The following is a 22,791-nucleotide window of genomic DNA, read 5'->3' as shown; positions in this document are numbered from 1 at the left end:
ATCATCTGGTAGTGATTTGTAGGCCCTCATAATCTATTGTGATCATGTTGAAGGGGGAAGAAAAAGTCCACGTGTTCCACTATTTATGAGATTTCCCAAACGATGGCCGCCATCTGTGCAAACGCCACTAATCTCAGCCACCGTCCTCATGGCAAATGGCTCCATGGGATTGTCCAAGGGAAGGGAAACACTGCAGGAATGTTGGGCTATTTATTGTTTATAAAAATAAACCAACTGGACTAAGACATATGCGAGGAATTTATATCAAACAGCTGCAAAAGCAAGTTGCCTCAATAGGCAGGGTGCATTGATGATGCAATTGGACCACACCGAAAGATTTTCCTATTAATCTTAGAATATACATGGCATGCTTGAGGTACTGATTTGTCCTCCTCTACACCCAAACTCACCTTACATGGATGTTCTTAAAGTAATTTTCAAAAACAGTTTATGTAGACTGTTTTATTATGTGAGTTTATTAACTAAATAAATATAAACAAAGTCTAAGGACAGTCTGTCCCCATAGAATCTTACCTCTCTCAAACATTCCCTCATTACTCTCTTAGCTAAACAAGCACAATGCAGATACTAATACTCAGTGTTAGTGAACCATGCACACCAAGTTTCTAAGATTTGAAAATTCCTTGTTTTATGGTTAGCAGTCTAATCCCACTAAAGTCCTTTCCTAGTTTCTTAATGAAGAAGACCAAATCCATCACAATACGAAACAACATACAGTGAGAACAAAGAGTAAGGGAGTAATGAGATAACACCAAAATGACAAACAGTGTCACAGCAAACCCACAAAGTACAATATTTTAGTGTTGAGCCTGCATGACAGTATTAGACAAAGGGGAAAAGAGAGCTGACCAGAGACAAGCTTCTTGCCTTTGTAAAGCTGGTTTACCAGACATGCTTGGCACTGGAGGGAATCTTACTTTTTAAACTGTTAATGTGTTAGTATATGTACAGCAGCCTCTGGGAAATTCTCTTTCTAGGTCTACATGTTTGAAAACAGCTATCTTCGCTTTTCATTAAAACTGCATGCACTTTGAAACACCTGCCTTCAGGAAAACTCCCAAGCTGATTGACTCTAACATGAGAATTAATTCAGGCTTCTTTAGTGTGTGGACAAGGCTACACAGAACAGCGTGTCAGAATTAGGCTTTTCCATAATGCAAACTGGCAAGGACTGCTCTTTTGGGAATCCTGTTCAGCTGGATTTCAAGACTTTGTTTGACAACTGATTTTCAAGGTGTGTGTCCTTTTCTTTTAAACAAACATATGATGCTCGAAAGCCAAGGTACAACAGTGCATATGTACATATGTATGAATGAGAAAAGGACAGCTCCTAAGAAATCCTTTCCTATAACTTGTGAGTGTTACTTACCCATGCTAATACCAGAACTTTCCAGCTAGAAGGAAGGAAAAAATGTTTTGTTTGCTCAATTTGTTTCAAAACAGTGATCATAAATGCCACTAGTAGATACCAAGTGTGCTTTCTGACTTCTGGGAGACTCTAGAATTTGGGTCCTCCTTTTTTGGGGGGGGGTGGGGTGGGGAACATCTCTGCCCAGTCATAAAATATTCTAGCTCAGACACTGTTAATGTATGAGGTACATACTTGAACTAGATGCTTGTTATCAAAAAAACACTCCCAAACCCAACCCTTCACCCCAAAACAAAAGGCTTTAACCACTCAAAGAACAGTTTCTGTGCTACAGGCACACTGTGCATTGCTCACACTGTCTCAAGGAATGATTTTGCTGAAGCCCAGGCCCCAACACCTGCCCATAGATATCTCTTCCCTAGATATCACACATAAATATTTTAAAGTTCTCTGTCCACACCCAAACTCGAAAGCTCTCACTTGGGCACTGGTTAAGATCCCAGTTTTCCTGCAGTTATAGATGATCTAGAAAGCAGCATAAAGGCTGTTTAAAGTCATTAGTGAATTTGACAATAAACTTGCTCATTTACAGGCAAGAGACAGTTGAGAAACAAATTCAAAGATATCTGTTGTCTTAATTATCACTGAAATGCAATCTTGGTGTTGTTGCTCACAGTGTAATTACCTGACATTTTTCTCTGACAGTAAGGAAGAGAAATTCTTGTATTTCCATCAAATGCCGACTGTTCATTTCTGCTCCTGTGCTGCAGTTAACCCCTTTTCTGTGCTGAAATCTACAGAAGCGGCCTCACAAAAATCTGTAGAAGCACAGTAAAGGTGAGGTCTGGGACCCAGAAGTCAGAGAACCTTTGCAGTTGCCTCGACCTCTAGAGAGAAAATAAATCCTGCATCAGCAACAGGCTTCATTTCTGATCAGATTCTAAACTGGTTTTAGTTAGAGTACATGTAAAGTCCTAAAGGTTACTTTAGGAAAATTCCTGTTTCAAAGAATGCCAAGTCTATCTTGTCCAGTGATATAGTCTGAAAAATTAAGCTGGGAGCATTTAAAGATGTCTCTCTTAGAACTGGACTGAGACATTTCACATGAGCATGTGAAATGATCAGTATTAAAACAATGTGCGGGGTAGAATTTCCTTGTGTCAACGATTGTCTCCCTCCATGCCAGTATCTGATCACCTATTTGAAGGCAGAGATATAACTTTAGGTCTATTACCAAACACATAACTTTTCCTAGCACACTTAGGATTGTTATGCATGGACACTCAGAAAGAAAGTACAGCAGATCAACCAAAGATCAATGTGCACAAGATAACCCATGTTCAGCCTACAGGTAGGTGCTCTTATGCACCAGCCCATGGCCCAACACTGCAGAAACAGCTCCAGCATCCTTCCCCTGTTTCTGCAGTCACCAACAGGATGGGTGGGAGCATATCTCAGCTCAGCTTCTCAAAAGGAAGTCTCCTCCACTGGGACACTGTTCCCATCTCCTGCTGCAATTTATTTCGTTCTGAGTTGTACCACTGGACCGGTTTGTGAAGTTGTATTATAAAGTTTGTTGTAAACTGATCTGGGTTCAAAAGCTTTTGTGAAATGCGGGTGGCAGATGTGAGGTTGGCAACAGTCTCCTAAATCAGTTGTGCCACATGAGACAGTGGAATATCATCTAAGGTTATCTTTTCCCCACCAACTGTTGTGTATCTTATGTCACTAAATTCACAAACATGTCACAGAAGCTGATAGGAAAAGAGTTGCAGAGCTTGAGCCTTACCAGTGAATTGCCTTTCCAAGAGGAAACCTTACACTGGCATTGGTTCATAAAAATGTATGCAGATGACCCAGGTAAACCTAAGTACCTAGTTTTCAAACATAGAAAAAAATAGATTGTTTCCTCCTGTAAATGCATGCCAGGAAAGTACAGTCATGAGGACTGAAATGATGCATGGTTTTTGCTCCCACTATCTCAAGCACAAAACAACCAGAAAATAAAATTCACTAGCTGATGTCTTTTTAGGTTTCATTTAAAACATCTTTATAGCTCCAGTGTACTTCCTACTCCTACTTATTCCTGCATCATCAGTCATGCACAGCACTGTAAAATACCATGTTTGTCACTCTGAAATGTAAAGGTATATGCTACCTTGTTTCAGGACTGCTGAGTGATTCATACTATGATGAAGTCTTACTATGATGGGAGTACAACAGACCATTCAGAGTATGCCAGTAACTAAGTTTTTTCACAAGTTATTTATCAATCTTTCAACACATTACCACATTTTTCCTATTAAAGCACACAGAGCTATCACCCAGGAGCTAGCAAAAATTGTGGTATTTTGCTCCTGTTCACAAAATGTGGGCTAAAGTACTGGTGACCTAGGAATATATAGTGCTTTCTACTGTATATATAAAGCATAAAGAGTTTCAGACTGCAAGATGCACAATTGCTTCATCATAAAATGAGTAGAAACGTTTCATTTCTGCAGAGCCTGATTATTATTTCTGAGCTGTGTAACATGAGGAGCCCTACACAGAATTTCCCTCTCATTCGCAACTACGTCTGCCCAAGTCAAATGAGGAATAGGTCTTGGAAAGCCTTAAAAATAACGTATTATTTGCAGTGCTATGATTCCCCCTGTTTTAAACATGACAAGATTAGGCTTAGAGACAGATACACAATGGGATCTTACCTTTTACTTCTCTGCCTGGATGCACAATTTGAGAAGTGATCTGCCCTGTAAGACAAGAAGAAAATATCATTGCTGTTTTTATGCCGACAATTTATTTTTGTGATCCTAGAGATCCTCTTTTTTCATCAGGTATTACATAAAGCACTTCCTGAGGAAGGCGAACGTTCTAGTCAGGCTCTTAGAGGTTGAATAGGAACTGCAGTTTTAGCAGGGCAGAGACAGAGCTTGAAGTTTACCTACTTTTCTATTACACCCTCCTATAAAGTAGGTACAGTCTTCTATCTCTTTATAGAAATACACCCGTATGTCTTTAAAAAGGTAAGTAGATCTTCTCTACTTGCTAAACACATATGATTCACTGATGAAAGGAATAGTTTTCAAGCCCTGGAACCTGACTTGTTTCTTTTTTTTGAATCCAGTATGTTAGAGGCTAAGCCATTCTAAGGAAGCATGAGGGAGCTACATTTATTTGCACTAGCTAAATATCTCATTGGTCAGCATTCTGAACAGGAGCAGTCTGCAGAGAAGTGTTCTTTCCCCCCCATATTCACAAAATGGAAATTAATGGGCCTCCCTCCAAGGCCCCTGTAGTATCATGAGCCAATACTCCTCAAAGGCTACGTGAGTACCATCAGTGTCACAGGATGCAATTTAAGTGAAACACCAATGGACACAATCCATGTCTTCACAGACAAGCCCATGAGAAAGGAACTTATTTTTGTAAATTAGAGCACACCATTTAACATTTTTAATAAGCTATATGGTGGTTTTTTAGTTATATAATTTTGGGCTATATGACTAGTTAAAAAAAAGTCTATAATGAAGATTGACCTGGAATAGACAAGATAAAATTTGTGACTGTTTTGTATCAAAGCCAGCTGAATCCACCGGAAACTTAAGGAGTAAACAAAAGGACATAGTCTAAACATCAGAGAGACTGAAATTTAAATGTTATGATAAAAACTCATTTTACCTGTAAAGTCCTGCAGTGGATAACAAAGATATTTTAATGCACCCACCATCATCAGTTTTTGCTTTGATCCTTAATATATTCCCCTCCTGCCTACAAGCCTGAAACCTAAAAAACAACAAACTCAGAGGCGGGGAGTGAAGGGGAATTGCTGTCACAAACCTGAAAATTTAACAAATGAAAAAGCATTATAAGATTCCAGTCAATCTTAAGCAATATGAACCACAATATATATCATCACATATAATGACAGAGTAGTCAGCGGGCTGTGTCACCACTGAAAGGGGAGAGGAGGATCCTGCAGGGCTGAGCTTTGCCCCAGGAGCTGCTGCACTCCCAGAGGAGGTGGCTGTCCAGGCAGCTACTCCGGTGGTGTGGCTTCCTCAGAGCCCAAAACTCTGTGTGACATTTATCCCAAGAATGCTGAAGTGTGGTTAGAAGCCAAAGCTACTTTTCACTTCTGAGGACGTTGTTTTCTGCTGGGTTTTGCACTCACTGTGGAAGGGATTGCTTTACAAAATCACCTCTTCCTTACATTGATTTTCTAGTTGCTTTGCCTTTCCGAGGTTTTGTGGAGTAGTAAGGATCATGTGGTATTGAGCTTACAATAAACAAGACCTGGAAAAGGACTCTGTATGACATTAGGAGGCAGAACATAGGCTGATTTTTCAGATCACGCAGTAAAATTAAAAAAAAATAGTAGATTAGCCTAATGAAGTGTCTTTTTGTTCATATTTTCCTATTCTTAAAAAATAAAACTATTTTTCAGGTTTTAGAAAAGAAGGAATAAAGATCAAAGTAAGAAATGTTCTCAGCATTTTTATAACAAGTGATTCTTCATATTACTACTTTTTATGGGAGTGACTGTCAATCAATCTTCAAAATTGTCATAAACACCCACACATGCTATTTCAAAGATACCTAATGTAGGATATATAATACCATATTTCAAGCTGGATTCAAAGCTTTTCATCTATCTAATAGTTAGGAACAAGGAAAAACACAAACATCAAATGAAATGAAATGTATTTGTTGATGCTAACTGCAAATATTAATTTTATAAAAATTAAGTCTATTACATATCCATTTAAAAATAATTTTTCATGTCTGAATGATGATAGGGATCCTGAAATGACTGCATCCATAGAGAATCACTGATCTAAGCAGGTGATGTGCCAGACAGGACCAATATTAAAGTGCATGTCATGGCTTACAAATTTCCTCATTTCTTAAAGAAATCAATAATCTTTCACAGAATTCATCCCATTGTGACCTGATCTCAGATACTCATCAAGAATTTACAACCCACATAAGCAGGGAGGGGAAATTCCACAAACTCCTATTTGTGGAAGGCACTCCTCCTCCAAAACAACAGAAATACTCGTCACAGCTTCTAGGCCTTTACAGATTCTGTTAGCAAGGTATATTCAAGACAGAAAGGATGCACATGACAGATTTCCACCATTTTTTTCAAATTATTAGGAAAAATAATCAGCAACAGTGCATTTGGAGCTGTACAAGGCAATAAATTATAGCTTGTTCATGCTGTAATTGAACCAAGAGAGAAACACTGGGCAAAGGGATGGTTGTAAGCAGATCTACACAATCCCAGGATGACTGCTTGGAAAGAACTGCAAAGGAACATGGACAGAATGAAGCAAGGAGAAATTATTAGGACAGAAAATTTTTTAGTGCTTTGCTCCTTGATCATCTTTGATGTTTAGAGGACCAGATAGTGTTTCATCCAATCCAGAGACTTTACACATGACTGCAGTGAGAGTACTGTTGGTTGACAACCAAATGGACCACAGCTATCTATGCAAAGTTTATCAAACAGCCCAAGGACAGTGCCACAGGGCACTGAAAGTGGTCAGAGCTCCTCCAGAGGGACTGGTGATCCCTCACTGTGCTTTGTTCTGCAGGCCAAGGACCTCACAGGATAGAACCAAACCCAAGCCTGAAACAAGTGGTGTGTGGATGCTAAATAAAAGGAATCACAGATTCAAACAAATTTTAACCTAACACTCTCTTTTTGTCACATCCCTTAGGTGAAAAAAGTTCAACAGTGGCTGGGGAGCATAGGAACTGCCAGCAAAAACGTGGGAGGAACAGCTGGGCTTGCCTCCCTGTGGCTGGGGCAGGTGGCAGGGCCACACTGGCATCATGTGCATCTCCCTGCATGGATCCTCCCTCTGAGCTGGCACATTAATGGAACTTCAGGCCCACTAAAAAATACTGGATATATTTCTCAATCTCAACTCCAGCTTTCAAATGAGTGCATTATTTATTCATTAGTACTACATTCAAAGTGCTGTTTCTCTTGTTACTTGGTGAAATAAATGAAAGAACAGTGATATCACTCTAAATCCCAATTTACAGCTCTTGCAAGCCCCAGATGACTGTATCATAAAATTTTCCTTACCCTCCCCCTCTCCACTCCTTTCTGCCTTGCATCTGACTGAGAGAAGAACTGCCCACTGCAAGGAGCTGAAGGCTTATCTGCTGGCCTGACCTGAGCAGAGGAAGTTATAATAATGATCAATAGATTGTAAGTGGGAGGAAGGACAGTCCTAGACTCAACACTTGGGTCAGAGGATTGGGCTCTACATGTGAGGTGTGCCTGCAGATACATTTTTTCTCTGGACAAAGACTGGACAGAGAATGAAGGACAGACTGCACCATACAGACACAGTGCACATATGTGGAGAATATTTTCACTTCCTTGTTTGCTTACTTGTCTTATGACAAACAAAATATTTATCTAAAAATAATTAGACCTGATTAATTCCTCAATCTTGATTTTGATTTTTAATTTGGGAGACACCCCAAAATATCTCTGGTTCTCATGTGTGCCTGAGCTCCTCATGGCTGTAACACAGTTCAGCCCTCTTATGCTTCCTCTGGTCAAACTTGCAAACTTGATGTTGGGAGAAATAGAGCAAAATACAGGGAGATTAAATAGTGGGAAGTTTTCAAATCTGATAGGTTTAGAACAAGCTTCTAATTTTATGTTCAGATACTGGCCTTTTATAATTATGGGAGAATTCTAACTTTGACTATCCAAAATATTCAGCACACACTGGCCCTGGGGTCCTAATCCCTGCTACTTCTGACACATCATACTTGTAAGGAGAATCTTAACCCCAAATGCTTATTATAGCAGGCTAATAAGACTTCAAAAGTTTTCTAAAAATCTATTATTTAAAAACTATGAATTTTAAACCCCAACTGGTGATTTTCAGTATCCTGTCTGCTGCACACTGGAGACACAGCAATGTGGAGGGATGGGGGTGTAATTTTTCAAAGGGCTGTAGCTTTGAGCCCACTTCTGACCAATTTCTGTAGTCACTTAGACTCCAAGGAGCCCTGTGTGTCATGGAAGAGCAATACTTAAAGGCAATATTATCTATCACATCTCACCTTTCAGTTCCCTTTATTATTAATATAAATATTAAGATATTTGAGTTTGAAAACTTGAATTTGTATCTCCCCAAATATTCAAGCTCAAGCTTGGCCCATGCAGACGTGTGTGTGTGTAAGGGAAAGAGGGAGTGCAGATATGTGCAAGGGTGTGACAGACTAGGAGATGGCTCCTGCTGTTCACTGAACTGTCGAAAAGCACCCAGCTGCCTTCGAATAGGCAGTAAAATACCAGCACTGGCTGTTCAGGAGAGGCAGACACGTCACTGTGACTTGAGAGGAGGGTCTAGTGTGACAAAAGCAAATTTAGTCCTTTCTATTTGAAGAGGTAGCTCAAAGAGGCTAAAGTAGGCAGAGTCAAATTAAACCAAGGTCAGAATGTAACCATTGCTAAGACAGATTTAGGCAGCAAACCCCAAATTGCTTGAGGACACAAAAACTGGTACTTTATCTTGAAATCTAGCATGCACTATCTGCCAACAGCATTGTTTCAATTATGAAACAATTCACATCTCAGCTGACACGTGTAATGAAGCTTGCTACTTGCCTAGTACATAATTTAAGGTAAAAGAAAAGAGGATATGTTTTATCATGGTCTTTCATATCTTTGTCTATTGTTCTGCAATCCATTTGCATACCTAAAGGGAAATGGCCTTTTTAATTTCTTTCCCCTCTCCTAATCATCTGAGGCCTATTTAGAAGTGTTCTGTATCCTGTAATCAGGCAATTTATACAGTGTGCACCCTTAGGCTACAGCCATTACAAACAAGCTGAAAAACTCCTTTACAATAAATGATTTAGCATGGGAAGACACCATTCATAATTAATTTTTTTCTGTTTCGTGTGCAGATGGTCTCAGACATTGAAACATGGCCTATTGCCCACACCTTTATTCCAAAGAGAAAACAGCAGCCTTAGAAGGAAAAGAGAAATGCCTGTAAGACTGCTTCATTTTGGGAATAAACATGCTCCTCATCTTTTCACGAATTTGTGCACGATAAAGACTGAATTCAAAGATTGTGGAAGTCAAAGGAAAATAAATCCCATTAGCTTCTGATCAGGACCCGAACTAAAACCACAAGGAAAATATTAACTTGAACTGACTGTTTTTTCTTTTTTTCATTATTTTCCATAAGGGTTATTTCTGAGGCAGCTTAAATAGACACTTTGTGAGGGTGGATTTGAAAATGATCAGCTTTGGATTTCTGAAAGCTGGGTACTCACCGAGGCAGCAAATAAAAGAGAATTCTGCTATTAGCCCCATTTTAAAACATGCATTTTCCTGCTTCCACAGAGGGACAGCTGATGACAATTTCATTCTCCATTTACTCATGTGTTTGTTCACTGTTTACACATTGCTTTTCAGTACTTTAAAACAACTTCTGATACACTTCTGAGTTTCTGGCATCACTGCAAACTCCCCCAGACTGAGATTCAGCCAAGCAGACTGTCATTTTAGTGGCCCGTGCCAGTATTTTCTTGAAGTTGATAGGACAGTCCTAACTACTACACAGCAAATTCCTAATTTAAGAGTAAATAGACCTTTCTGTGTTGTGACTCAGAGTCTGACTCTCCCTTTTGCTCTGTAAGAAAAGAGTAAGCTGCATTTCCATATGTGATCTCTAGAATGTGATCTAATCAAGTCTCACTGAAGTCTGCAATATGTTTAGAGTGCTGGTACTAAAACCAAAGCCACTGACTGCCCATTCAGGATCATCTGTTTGGATTTACATACAGACAAATGCAAAGACCCTGGATGAGCTCGAAGGCATGGCACAGGGATTACAAGATGTTATCTGAAGGAGCAGTTAGCTTTAGCTGCATCTCATATTTGTGGTATCTAGCCATACCTTTGCTTGCCAGGAAGACACATTTACCACAACCTCCTAGGGCCAACATCAGATAATCCAGGTGTGCTGGACCTTTTCCAAGAGGAGATGACACGGTGTACTTTAGGCAGGGGCACTGCACAGAGTGATTATACACAGCCAGAGACCACTCACCAAGTCTCAATCAGCTTTATGAAGTTCTAGCTGTTGACTTCAGGTAATTTTCCTCTGAAAAGGTAGGAATCAGCTGATACTAATGCCTACAGGCATTACATGCTACGTTATAGTTTCCAAAGGAAAAAGAAAATGGGAGCATTCCATCTCCAAACATTTTCCTGCCCTCTGAATTTAATCCTCAGCATTTCCTGACCTCAGAGGGCAGAGCCAGGCCTGAGAGCCTGGCCCAGGGATCACCCTGGGGCCATGCAGCCACATACAGGCACTTCCAGGCAACACATCTGGGGGAATGAAACAGGTACACACTTTCTCACACTGTGCTAAATCTTACTGACTTGTGCTTTAATAGGGTTTTGGGGATCACCAGAGTTGCTTAATGTTGCTTTGGTCTTGTCTTTTTCCCACTGTGCCAAAGCCTACTTGCCTGACAGATGTTTTGAAATACCAACAGGAAAGCTGTTTTCACTCTAATTTCAACCTGGCTCAAACCATCAGTTTCACCACCACACCACAAAGATTTCCATGTGAAAGTCAAAAAGTTTCCTCTGATTTAGAAAAAATAAAGCCTTTGAGTTTTCAAGTTTTGTCATTTATCACGCATCTTAACTATCATTCCTATGTCAGCTGAGAACTGATGAAAAATCTCTCTGAAAATCTCTAATTCTGAATAAATAATCAACTGTTGTTAAAATGGCATTGTTCTCTCTGCAATGCAGAACCATCTGGATAGTAGCAGAAAACTAGGAGCCACTGGATATGCCACTGGCCCAGGGAAAAGTACTTTCATAAAAACAATCTGCTTCCTTCAGATGAATACATGACTCTTGCTGTTTCTTGCAGTTGTTGCAATACGTGTTTCTGCCTCTCTGTGAAATTTCAGCAATACCTGTTATCAAAATAATAAGACTACTACTGATCTTCAGAATGAAAACAAGCTTATTTTATTAAACTGACCAAATCTTGAGGCCATTAAAAGGTTGTTTTCTTAGCCCTTCATTATGTATTCAATAGAGATGGTAGCTAAGGTGTCTTTTTCCCTTTCCTCTCAGCCACAGAATAGGAGCTTTCTCTTCTCCTCTTTCCCTCACTGATAGACACTTAAAATTCAAATTACAACTATACTAGACCATAAAAATATACAGGTAAGGCAGATGTTGTGAGCAAGATACTTGACAGAACCTCTTTATTTTTTTGGATGACTTAATAAACTGCAGAACCTGAGGTCATCAAAATCTCTCAATCATGTTGCAGGCTAGTGCCAACAGCTGTAACAAAAACTGACGATGTAAAACATGTTAAACATGCCAAACCCAAGTTTCAGACAAGCCAGTCTGTAATAAGACTATTTTCTACTTGAACATCACATAGCAGTGTGCTGGGGTTTATTTATGCTGTTCTTAATACGAATAACCAGAAACCCTGTTTCACTTGCTCAAGGCTGAATGCAAAGACTGTTTTGTCATGAAACAGCTTGAGATCTATATTGCTTTCAGATCTGGTTAGGCAGAACACAAATATTAACATTGGATTTTAGAAATTGAGTTTCATCTTTTGTAGGGAAAAAAACACCTATTCTTTTTTAAAAATACTAATTGTTACAAGATTGCAGTGACAAAGAAAAAAAAATTATCTCCTTCACCATTTTCTGCCTCTTACTTTACAACCCTATTTCCCTTAGTCAAGAATTCCATAAAGAAAGCATGAATTGTGCAAAGAAAAAAAAAGATCAAAATTGATTGATCAGATAAAATAAAAATGCAGGACTTCAGATTGTGAGAAACAATCTACAGGCAGAACACATACAAATTGCAATATAGGTAAACTATATTGCAGAATATTGGGGAAAGAAAGTAAATAGAAAAGAGAGTAGAGGCAACTCTCCATGGTTTTCCTGGGACACCACTGTGGCAAAGCCGAAGGGTCAGATTCCAACATCTAACGCACAGCACGCACTGCCACACAAGTCTGAAAAATTCTGCTGACACTCGTAAATTGCCACATGTTTGGATTTCCAACAAGATCTCACAACAAGCTGTGTTACTGCAAGTCATTATTTCCTTTGGGGGAAAAATATGTCTCTAGTGATGTTAAAAGTCATGGCAGGATGTACTATAGTGTCAGGAGAGCTCACTGGGGAGCATTCCTGCCTCAAGGCCAGGAGGTTGTATATAAATTCTGCACCTGGTTAGGGGCTGGGAGGAAAAGGCTAAAGTTTATCTCAAAACTGCAGAGAGCCAGTGGTTGTGGACAATGGCACACTGGCAAATCCTAGGAGTAAAGTCAGGCAGGAGCAGTGCAAGGTAACCATGGCTTAGGCATTTCCAAACTCTCCTGTATGGAAAGCGCCTCTGAAAGATGCTTATGCAGCACTTGTCTTTTCAAAGGTGCACACTAAGCTATAATGAGCTTTAGAGATTTTTCTGTCAGAGAGAGAGACCCATGCTAATTAGCTGGTCTGCATTCCTCGAAATTGCAGACCAAAAAACTGCCTAATATTTTCCCATAAATATATGGTTTGTATCTGTTGGGTTCTTCTGGAATACGGAAGCAGAGGAAAATGACCAGAAACACTGAGTAAGCTTGCTGATTTTTTGCCCAAACTGATTCAAAAGATGCTTTATATTTTAAGATGTTAAACAAAAACATGATTCTTCCTATATGCAGAAAGAAAACAACAGAATATATTAATCTGGAATGGCTTAAAACTAAATATTAATGGCCTACAAAAAGCTAATATCTTGCCTGCTTGTCTATGCCATTGTCTATCCATTACATGGATTTGTAACACATTTTTGTTTTTCACTTCCTGTTGACGTGTTGCTTCAACAGCCTAAGGTTAGCAGTCAGTATACAAAACTATTACTGGATTCCCCCAAGTTTGAACACAGGGGAAAAACTGTTCAGGCACCAACTTATCAGTGCCTATGATAGGTAAGAAGAGGCTGAGTTTCTTATGTGAAGCATTTTTTGAGTTTCTTAATAGAGTAGAAATTAAACATCTTATTATCCTGAAGTGATTTTGGTCTCTGTAACTCTGCTGAGAGGCAGGAAAGTGCAGTCCCGTGGGGGAAAGCTCGCAGGCACCAAAGTGTCCTGTCATGGACACACTGGCTGATCCAGCACTAAACCCAAGCAGATCTGAGCCATGGCTCTGTAGCCCAAGTTCTCCCAACTCACACTAGGCCTGTGCTCACAACTGCATGTGAGGATTGGCTCAAGGACAAGAGCCACCGTGGACAGGTTTTGCACAATCACTGCAACAGCCAGTAGCAGACTGTGCACCAAGACCCATGGAAAGAGAGTTAAAAAGCCCCCAAATTGCACAGAGCTTCTCAAATAATGTCCATACATGAGCCATTGCAAACCAGACAATGAATACTGTCTTCCACCATCCCCAACATATCTTATTAAAATAAAGTCTTATACACTGACTTCTGACTTCAAGTGGAAGTAGAAGAAATACTGTGAAAGTAATGCCATGATCCTCTAGATATATCTTAATTTCAACAGTACTGCTTATTTCAGTCACATGATATTGCTGAAGTTTATAAAAAAAATTTCTCACAAAACCCACTAAAAAGCAACAATAAAGTCATTAACAAAAAACAAGAGAATTTTAAATTAATACTTTGCTTAGGAATCATATGCTATCTTATAAAATGTCACAACTGACATACATTTATACACAATATTTACAATGCAGAACTGAGTTGAACAAAGATTTGTACTAAAAGTAAAGGCTTGACTTCATTTCTTAACTTCTTAATTGTGCAACCCTGTAATGGGACATAATTTAACAGGACCGTCTCAGTACAAAAAACTAAAATTATATACTTTTGGCTAATAAAAACCAGTTTTCCCTGAACAGGCATTCAGAGGTTTGACCTTTAACTACATTGAAAGTAATCCAAAGTATTCTGAATTTATTGGACTTTGGAAGAGCAGTTAAGAGGTCCTGATTTAGAAAAGCCCATTTTAATCTTAATTTGAACCATGATACATATTTAAACTTTAATTAGGCAAGAGTACAATGCTACCATCAATGGGGTTGAAAATAGGAGGATTTTGGGCTCTTAGTGTTGTGGCCTGCTCTTCACAGCCTGATGCACCATGGATACCCTGATTTAGTGGTATTTCACACATAGTTCTTCAGCAGATGGAAATGATGAGAAGAAAAGACAAAGGGCACAGTCTAACATTTTATAAAGTAACCTTACGAAAGTCTTGAAGAACATTTTGGAAAATAAAGATGCACTCTTTTTGTTTTCATAAAAGTGATAATGTGCTTTGCAATGGGGGAATTTTTAAAGAGAGGATGGGAGGACATGGCAGATTGACAATATTGTGAAATAATTTGCCACATACAAAAATTCCTCAGTTTTTATGAAGTCCACATAATGTTGATCTGCAACAGTTTTGACTTCAGCTATGCAGATGTAGATGACAATACCCTTAAAAAAAAGTTAAATAAGATTCTTACAACTGTTATTTTATGCCCACAGGAAATAGTGGCATCATTATACCACTGTTTGAATGGAGACTAATATAAGTTTATTTGGGCTTTTTTATCTTCTACAGTTGAGGGGTGGGAAGAAAACATGCTTTTTAACAATAATAGCTGCACAAAACCACATATTACTTACACACAAATATATATAGCACAAATATTATTATTTTTCAAAATGTACCAGACTTACAATCCTATATATCAGTCTTCCAGAAACTTACAACCTGAATTGCCTTATGTTCATGAATATGTCACCTAGTCAATAAAGTAGTTATGTCTTTTTTAAGTAAGCAGATGCATAAGAGCATGTACAGACTTACTAAAATCAGTAGGGGAAACCCCAAACCCTTTAGCACACCTAATCTTAATACACCTAATAGAAGTCAAAAATATAGTGAGTAAACCCCCTGCTCAGTATAAAACAGCACACCTTACTGATGTGAACGGAGGTATGCTGACTTACACCTACTGACACAGCAACCCAAGGGATGTTAAGGGAAATTCTGATCCTTGATACATTCCAGCAACTTCCATCACTCCAACTATGGAACCTTGTCACATCATGATTTTTGAAGATTTAACCATCTGGAGTAGGAATGGGAAAATACTGAGTATTTTTTCTTGTTAGATGACTAGTTCAAAAACCAGTGAAATAAGTTGCAAAAAAAAAAAGTTTAATTTGGAGAAACTAAGAAAGAGAAATTAGACACCTAAGAATTATTACTCAATGATATTCCAAATATAGCTTATGATTGTTTTTTTTCTCTTCAGCAAATAACATTTAAATAGCCCATACAAAAGAGAAGCCTGAGGATGTTTCATTACAAAGTAGCTGACGCTGTGGGGTAACAGTTCCTTGAGACATCAGAGTCCTTAGTTCAGCCGCTGCTGAATTCAGTGCATGGGCAGAAACTCAGGCTCTTCTGGCATATGTTTGAACTACTGTGATGTGAAAAGGATTCCTTCTCTGCTCAAGGACATACAAATTGACCATGCAAAGTGAAATATTGTCAGGATAAGAATCAGAGAACACATCATCTTGCGGAAGAGTGAGGGCACCCTTGGAAGGCAGGAAGACTGAGATGTGCTTGAGCCAAGGCATCTCCTGGCATTTATCTGGTAAGAGGACACAGTCCTCAAGTAGTTGGGTGAACTTAGCTTTTTATTTTCCTTGGCTTCCATTACAATGCATAATTCCAAAACATTTTGAAATATCAAATCAGTTCATTTTGACATTTTCAAAATAAAGCGTTTCAATATTGTGTTGAAAACATTTGTCAGTTTTTTGGTTTTTTTTCTACTCAGCATATTTGTCAAATAGTTTTCACCACTCTGAGCCTTTTCTCAGCAATAAATGTTCCCCTGATTTCCCCCCACTCCTTAGCTTTGCTTTTCAAATGGCTCAGCCACAGCCTTACTGATACTTGGTAAAATTTTTGTTCTGTTTTATTTCAAATGGTAATTTTAAGTACAAGGCTTCCTGTAATCTGCAATGCAACAGCCTGCTTAGACAACACCAACCCTGTGAACGTTTAGGAGACCCTATGGTGTTTAGAAGGAAACAGGATATGTAACATTCTGCTAATTGAATAAGACAGCTTTTATTACTAAGCAGCGTCTTTCCATTTCCCACTGAAGTCAAGATATTTACATACACCTAATGCTTCAATTTACAGGCTATAAACAGCCAAGCCATTGCAATGCAATTATTAATTGCTAGTGTATTTGCATGGAAATTATTAAGCAGTTAGTATTTTAAAGGAAAGAGCAGCAGCTAATTTTGGCCTCACGAGACAATTTGTGCAATGACGTATTTTCTAGACCTCAGAAACAGAAAATTTAAAAAACAGGTTTACGTTGTTACAAGATGACTAAAATCCAGAATTTTCAATAATTAATTTTGATATGTTTAGATGTGTAATTTATATGAGCCTTAGCTGTAGGTTTGAATGAACAGTAGAAAAGCATGCTGAAATGAAATGCCTGGATCATTCAGATCCACTGAAATGGACAACACAAGTTTCAAGGAATCTCTGTGATCTTTTAGTCAGTATTTTCATTTAGAGAACAAAGCAGAAAGTCCAGTGTTCTAACATCTCACAGCAGGCAAATTGCTTTAAAATGTATATTTTGGGTTGTTATTATTCTGTTTTGAATGTCTTGAAGATCCAGTGATATAAAAATATGTCTTCCAAGCTTTACTGAAATCTTCTAATGCTATGTAAAAAAAATGGCAGACTCAATATAAATGATGAGAGTGTGTATATTTAGGCCATATAACTCGCTGGAAAGACAAATTGAAACTTATACTGGGTTAAATGCTCTCCTGACTTTAAGGGGAAAGTTTTGGCCAAGCTCAACTATGAGCACCTGCTTCTAAACACAGAGCTGACTATCTCTGCCTTTTGCCAAATGTAAACATTATACCATGTACTAACTATAGTAGAAACGAAAGTGCATGTATGTTTGACTTGGAAACAGAAATGGCATTAATAGCTCCTTAAAGACATCAATTAGGTAAAACTATGAAAATTTTAAACCAAAAGTTGTTTTTCTAGTGAATAAAATAAATAGTAACAAAGAAGAGGTGTTTGCTAAAGCCTAGTGAAGTCAAGAGGCAATTGCACAGTGTTCAAAGCACTGGATATTTCAAATCCAAACCTAAAGTAACAGTAGCAATTTCCCTATCATTTGCCCAAGCCTGAGTGCTTCACAGGGATAAACAAAATACATTTAATCAAATTTACTTCGTTGGTTACTATGCATTTTATTGACTTTTTTATGCTCAAATCCTAAAATCTATCCTGTAAGGAAATACTGCAAATATGAGTTGTGTCTGGAAGTCACTGAAGAATACATGAAAAAGGCTCATAAAACCTGATTCTACAAAGGCTCAGACCTAAGTTACAGTCAACAGGCTTGGAGATCTCACCAGTGACTGCAAATGGCGAGGAAGACATTTGTATGCCTGAATTGTGACCCCCAAGGTCAGTGTGATTACTCCAGAACTTCAGTGAGGCACACAACCTTAGCTGTTTGTGGGATCAGGATCTGACATTGCCACTGGCATTTTCTCCAGAGATTTACACTGTTATGGGTCCTCTAAAATCAATATTCAGATTATGCACTCTGACAATAAAATTAAATTTGCTAACAAGTTTCAAGGGCCTGTTAGATACTCTCTTAAAGTCTCTGTCTTCAAAGAAGAGAACAGGAAAGTTCAAAGATTACAAAGAAAGGAAACAAGTTACATTTCAGACTACCTGTGAACAAAATTTAAAGCTTGTTGTTTTTAAGCTTTTTTTGTCATCATTCATTAACTTATTTGCTCATTCAAATCCTCAAGAGAGTAAAACCCAAACCCTGACAAAGCCACTACACCAAACATTATTTTAAATTTTGCATGTGCTGCTCAAAGCCCTGTGCTCAGAGCTATAGGAATATGTCTAATCTCAAACATGGTGCAGCTCCTACCTTGACTGGTAACTGTTAGTAATACGAGCAAAAGACATTGCACTGCTGGTGCCAAAGCTTTGAACAAAATTACTTCCTTTAACACACCGCCACCTTAATTATGTGCAGGGGAACATAAAGCAGGTCAGACAATTTGTACTGGGACATCATAATTCCATCAGTATAATGCTGACATTGCTAAAGATTTATGAATGGAATGTTGCAATTATTTTTTTAGTAAACATATCAAGTTTCACTAATGGGGGGGCTGGAAGTACTAATTAGCTTTTGTTTTGGGTGGGTTTTTTGTAGTGTATCATATAAGATGTGGGGAGCAGAGGGTAGAGGGGAAGGATCTGTGACAAAAACAAGCACACACAATTTATGTATGGCCTGTAATTCAAGCAGATGTTCTTATATAGGGGCTTCAGGGATTAAAGCCTTTCTGCACATAATTCTATTTGCTAACTACCTTCCGTCCACATAAACCTTCCAGCCTATGACAGAATTTTGCTAAGCCACATTTCTTTTAAAGCAAAAGGGAACAGTAGACAAATAATCTTAAAAATGTCTGTGTTTAAATATTAGGGTTTGACAGTTTGGCTGGCTTTAACCTTTAAGCAGCTGGGCGGTTCCACTGGAATTATTACAAACGCATCCAACAACAATGACCTGGGTTGGCAGAGTTTCCTTTGGATATCCATTCAAACCAGCACTTGACTACTGTTGGCATATATGCACTGGTACTGTAGAAAGAAATTGTACTCATGTTACATCGGAAGAATTCATATTTAAATAATATCCAGCTCTAGAGAGAAAGAGGCAAAACCAGTTGAGTGGTCAGTATTGTAATTCTATAAAATGGCAATATCACAATATGATGGCAATACTGCAAGTTGGGGGCAGAACATTCCAAAATTAATGGTTTTAACACTTGCCTGACAGACACACTGCCTCTAGAATAAAAGAACTGGTGGAGACATTGAAGAATCCTAAAACTTTCATTGAAAATTATATAAATGTAACACATATTATAATTACATAAACCTTTTTCTGTCACCACCTGTAGGCACATCCTGGACTTTCTACATAGGAAATGTAATATACGAGGATAATTTTTGTAACAAGAAATAATTTTTGTTCAAGACCAGATCTCTATTAGTCCTCCTGTTCCTTCTTGAAAACCTGTGTGGTGTTTCATCTCTAGCTGGGGTTAAAACCACAACACAAGTATGGAAGGAGAAACAATGATGAACTAATTCTTCTTGCCACTGTCATGTCTCTACAAATGTAAAGCTTGTAACAATAGCACAGTGTCTTAATGCTTTTAAATAAAGCTCTATGTATGTGGAGAGAGGCAAAAGGGAAGGGGAACAGGATTCAGTTCACGATCTGGAACTGAATTTTCACTGTCCTATGTGTCATATTGTTCACTAGCTTAATACATTAAAAAAATTAGAAAAGATTAATCAACACTTATCTTTTATTTTATAATATAGCTCGTGTAAATTGTGTTTTTGTTGGATTTAATTAAAAATCTAAATCCTGCATCACCACCCTCTGCAAATAACTAAAAACATTTTAAATATATAATTTCAAGGACATCTTTACCTATATTTACATGTAATGGACTGACACAATCTAGTTCAGGAATATTTTGTATAATCGTCTTTTACTGTCTTACTGCTTCATGAAAAGGTTTCTGATGCACAAATGCTATGGATCTTTAGCAGGATGCACCTCAGTGCTTTTCACTGTTTCTTGAATTATCTTTGAAATAAAGAATATAAGTCAAGAACATGATCCTGTAAATGTGACAGCTAAACATAGAATCCTTAAGACTGCAAAAGACCTGTAAGATCATCAAGTCCAACTGTGAACTCAGCACCATGTTCAACACTAAATTATATCCTCAAGTGCCACATCCACACGCCTTTTGAGCATGTGAAGTGGTAGGATAAATCTCTGATCTCAGAATAAAGATAAACATTACATCTTTACCTAGCAAATCTAGAGATTTGCTTTCAATTATTCTCATATTAGAGTGCTTCCAAAGAAATCTGGATAGCATCCAGATAGTTTGGGATCACTTATTTTCTTTGAAAAGGATTTTAATATGATGTTGATCATAGACACTCCCATCTTCTTGTGCTTCAGATATGTGACAGCAATGAAACCTTTTTTTTTTTATGCCAGCCAGCTACAGCACCTGCTCTTGTGTTCACTTTTCATATTTCACTTGAGATTTGAAGCTTTGTATAACAGCTCATGGGCACATTAACTAATTGTAGTCTTATTCAAGCTTTCATCTTCACAACACTGAGTGTAAAATGGAGAATGGTACTGAATCCTCTACCCAGGTGTATCAGTGTGAGTACTGCACATTTAGGGGGGCTTTTGTCCCATATCACTCTGCAGCTGCCTTAGAAATTTTGCATACAAAGGATGAAAAAGCCCCAAACAATTATTTTATTAAAAGACAAATAATACTTATTTGTCTCTGGGTAATATCATACATACTAATTCACTAATTTTTTTCTTTTTTTCAGCATGTCCAAAACAACTGATCCTCAGAAGCTGTGTTTAGTCAAAAAAAGTAACATCATCAGGACATGAAAATGGAAGATTTTGGGAATGGGACAGATGTTGAGAGATCACCACTCGGCTATGAGACCCTCTTCATTGACAAGTGGTGCCAAAGTAAAACCCTGGAGAGAAACTTTCTTCATAATCTCGAGGCAGAAAACAATCCTCAGAGTGATTTAAAAATGAAACAACGTAGTCTGAATACTTTTTATCTTATTCATATTTCTATCTCTGTTTCTAATCTTTGCATGCTTTTGCATCAGATGTTAGAAGGATTTTTTTTGTGTGAAAGCTACGGCTAAAATGACATTAAGATGAAACTACAAGCCCATCTATTTTTGGTAATATAAGGCAGGAATTGTTTCCTTATTCACTTGCAATCTGAAATCTTCACTGAATCCAGTTGTGCCTAGAAAAAGCATTAGAAAAATCTCATATGGCATTTTTGTATCATATTCATAATTCTTTCATAATTATTTTTAAGCACTTGCTTTAAAAATCTGCACACCTTCACTGAAACAAAATGAGTGGGAGAAACAGATTTTTTCCTTTTTTATATCATAGACTAATACCTTCCTCACACCACTTTTAAACACTTCATTGGTGAAGAGCACATCATGAGAGATTAAAACATAGGATAAAGACACAAAGCGACATGTTGGATGAGGGAACAGATGGTGACATGCCAACATTACTGGTAAGAACAAGAAATTCAGAAGTGTAAGAGGAAGCAACAATACAGGGCACAGGAACAGCACCAAATGAAACTTTTCTTCTGTACAGCTTTAAAGACTATTACTTGCCTGGATCAAGGACTTGTGCCACCAGTGGCCTTGATAAGAAACATATGGATGCATTTTACAATGGTGTGAGGATGCGATTCTGGTATTATTAGATCAGTCGACAGTGTTCCCCCAGGCAGTGGGCATATTGTGAGCATAATGGTATTAATTCTACTTCATTTGCTACAGCTTAGTTGTTTCCTTCGCATCCAAATCCTCATAATGAAAGGAGAGAGGTCAGAAAGTTTTCCAGTGTACTGAAGGTCCACTGTAAGCCATTTGGGTGCACATTCCTAAATCACTGTTACAAAGGAGAAGTTATTAAAAAACAACAGTTACCACGCTGGCTTGTGAATATTTGTGCAATTGAAGGATTGCTCATGAATGGAAGGTTGAATGGGAAGAATCCAATCGCATACATGGAGTATGAAGGATCGGTTTGGTGACAAAATCAAATCTCATTCTAAAAAGCACATAAGTGAAAAATAGATATTTCACCCATCTATAGTTGTTAGACAAAGGGATTCTGAACTGTCTTCAACCTTTCCCAGTCTCAGCTACATCTTTTTCTTAACCTAAAGGATTTTTGCACTCAAAAAATCTATAATGCCTGCTGTGTACAGAGTTTGCAAAGATTTCTAATAAGCACAAACTCTTAAAACCCCTCTTCTTTTTTTAGATAAACATATTTGATCTTTCCAGTCATTATCATTTTAACTTGCAAAGTGACATTATGCCAAAAAGAAGGAATTCATAAATTAGTTCCAATTTAGAAAGTTTTCTTGTCATTGTATAAATGACAGATCTTTAAAAAGACGACTTAAAATGAAATGCAATAAAAAAATTTCACTTTTGTGGCAGGTTTTTCTTTTCTCTCTGTCTTTTTTTTTTTTTTAAACTGAAAGAATAAAACAATGTGCTATCAAAAAAGAAATGAGTGGTACAAAAAATCACAAATGTGCATGGACAGGA

General features: G+C 37.9%; 1 long non-coding RNA gene across 1 annotated transcript in view; it reads right to left on the bottom strand.

Annotated features, from left to right (window-relative positions):
- LOC121664298 overlaps positions 1-22,791 on the bottom strand; it is a 274,117-nt gene that overhangs the window by 76,782 nt on the left and 174,544 nt on the right. The window contains exon 4 of the long non-coding RNA XR_006015946.1: positions 4,096-4,140. This is a non-coding gene — a long non-coding RNA (uncharacterized LOC121664298). The remainder of the gene's footprint in view (positions 1-4,095; positions 4,141-22,791) is intronic.

Source organism: Corvus kubaryi, unplaced genomic scaffold, assembly GCF_017639235.1.
Source record: "Corvus kubaryi isolate FWS band 111438036 unplaced genomic scaffold, C.kubaryi_AGA036_p1.0 37300, whole genome shotgun sequence".
Lineage (NCBI taxonomy): Eukaryota > Metazoa > Chordata > Aves > Passeriformes > Corvidae > Corvus > Corvus kubaryi.
Note: the sequence above shows the minus strand (reverse complement) of the source record. Positions and strands in the feature narration are given on the sequence as shown.